Source organism: Salmo trutta, chromosome 21, assembly GCF_901001165.1.
Source record: "Salmo trutta chromosome 21, fSalTru1.1, whole genome shotgun sequence".
NCBI classification, from domain to species: Eukaryota; Metazoa; Chordata; class Actinopteri; order Salmoniformes; family Salmonidae; genus Salmo; species Salmo trutta.
In genome coordinates, this window is record NC_042977.1 from 34,690,936 (window position 1) to 34,693,250 (window position 2,315).

At 41.0% G+C, this 2,315-nt stretch overlaps 1 long non-coding RNA gene across 1 annotated transcript; it reads left to right on the forward strand.

Moving 5' to 3' along the window:
• The first annotated feature begins 482 nt into the window (after nucleotides 1-482).
• LOC115157794 (uncharacterized) lies at nucleotides 483-1,868 on the forward strand. Its single transcript, XR_003868553.1, has 3 exons — nucleotides 483-788; nucleotides 1,231-1,394; nucleotides 1,577-1,868. It is a non-coding gene; the product is annotated as an uncharacterized LOC115157794 (long non-coding RNA).
• The last annotated feature ends 447 nt before the right edge of the window (nucleotides 1,869-2,315 follow it).

A 2,315-nucleotide genomic window follows, 5' to 3' on the forward strand; every position in this document is an offset into this window, starting at 1 on the left:
TCTCATTCTCACGGTTTTACCAACAGAATTTCACTTCCTCTCTGAAATAAACTTTGTTGTTCGATACTTCCCTTCGTTTTATCCTATTTCAGTGTGAAAGTCATAGGTTGACAACGTCTTGACTGTGTCATTATTTAACACTGTCTGTCACTTACCATTAGAACCTGTGACACACAATTAAAACAATATATCGTTCATTCTTGCCCACACATCAAAAAATATATATATTTTCAAACGACAATAGGTATGGGGGCTATGTAAAGTAAATATACAGAAAAATATACCGCTCCATAGAGTGACAAAATGCACTATTAGGCTTTACATTTTCATCAACTGTAACTGAATGCCACTTGGCAATTCATAGAACAGATCGAAATACTGTAAATGCATTGCATACCACAACAAACATATATCAGGAGAAAATGGTAGTGGGGGGGGCGTCACCACCAGCTGGGCCAGCAGGAAGTGGGAGAACATGGCAGCCGGCGTGGCGTGATGTGTAACGGCTTGTCTACACTAGCGCACGGATGCGTGCGGTTTAGGCCGCCCAGAGTAGCTCGCTTGTGGGTGTGCTGGAAGCATATGGCAGCATGTTCGATTGTGCGTCAAGAATTCATCATAGCAAGTTTGTATGAAGGTCTGGTTATTAAATGGGTAAATACTTTAATCCATTCTCCTTTTCATGAAGTTATTCACAGGTACATTTTAAGATGCTCTAAAACTCTCTGGTGACAAAAACGTTTCTTCCCCGTTTCCAGTCGTCCACATGGCTGGGATAACCTATTCAAGTAAGTTAAGTAAATAACGTTGCATTTCGAAAATGTAAAAACAAAACATGTATTATTAGCTAACTAGCTACAGTGCAGGCTAACTCAAATGAGCTACTAATGTAGCTAGCTAACGTTAGCTATCTAGCCAACTTTACATACTATAGATAGCTAGCTAAGTGAATTAAATATCACCAGCTACCTAACTTCGTATTAGCTAGCTATGTTGATGTATTTATCACTGTAAAAAACCACTCAAAATGCATTTGTAGGTACGTAGCTAGCTAATAGCCATGGAGAAGGGTGAACAGATAGCAGCTCCAACTGTCAAAGTGAGAGTAGGCTATTCTGGATAGGGTATGGACTTTTCTAGTTCCAGTCCCAATAGGTGAGGACAGTGATAATAGTAACATAATATTCAGTGCAGTCTAATTTTAGTATAATGAAGTGTGTTTCTTGTGAGGTTTTCTGTCCTCAGATACGGAAGCCTGTGTGCAGATGAAGAGGTCCCAATGACGAGCAGTGGTTCTCGGTCCTGGTCCTGGGAACTCAAAGGGGTGCACATTTATGTTTCAGCCTTAGCACTACACAGCTGATTCAAATGATCAACTCATCAAGCATCAAGTGGTATTTATGTATTCATTTGTGATGCTATCCTTGATATGATCCTGCTATTGTCACATGCTACACATGCATCTATCTCTCCAATGTTATCATGATTTGTTATAAGGGATATTATACTTTAGTAATCCACAATGACCTGGTGATGTGAAAGTTTAATAATGACATTACCTTCCATATTCCTACAGATACCTTGTAACAGGACATTCTTTCAAAACGATTGCTTACAGTTACCGTGTAGGGCACTGCTCGGTTGGGTGACCAGGGCCATCTGGGACTGCCTCCTGGGGGAATTCAGGCATGTGAAGGCTACTTGTGTCCTGCATAACATAATGGACACGAGGACCAGGAGGGGATCTGCAACTCACCGCCATGTGCCATAGGAGAAGTCTGCTGCTCTTCAGGATGTTTCAAGGATGGGGTCCAACAACGCAGCAAGAGGCGAGAGAGCTTCACCTCCTACTTCTTTGAAGAGTGTGCTGTTCCCTGGCAACACCATAGACTACACTATGAACAACCAAAGGCTCTTTTAAGAGCCTTCCACATTGCAATAAGAGTATTCTTCCATTTACTTAGCTATGTCAACTGCAGTTATTCAATTCCCAGTTTCTCTCCCTTTTAATTTCTACTTCTCAGGTGAGGGTGCTGTTTAGGTAAGGGTGTGATGTCTGTACAAAAACAAAACGGGCTATTTTAAGTCTCCCATATTGAAAAAATGTAGAACAATTAGACACCCTATAACCTACACCTTCACACTCATGTATCTATCTGATTCATGTGTTGTGCAGTAAGCAGGCTCAGGTGTATAACTGGCTCCTTCAACGAATAGGCAAGAGGGCCAACCATGGAGAATAGTAAGACACTTCATTATTTCTATAACTGCGTTATATTGTTTGTCCTCGTAAGTCTGCATGTTTTTCCAGCATA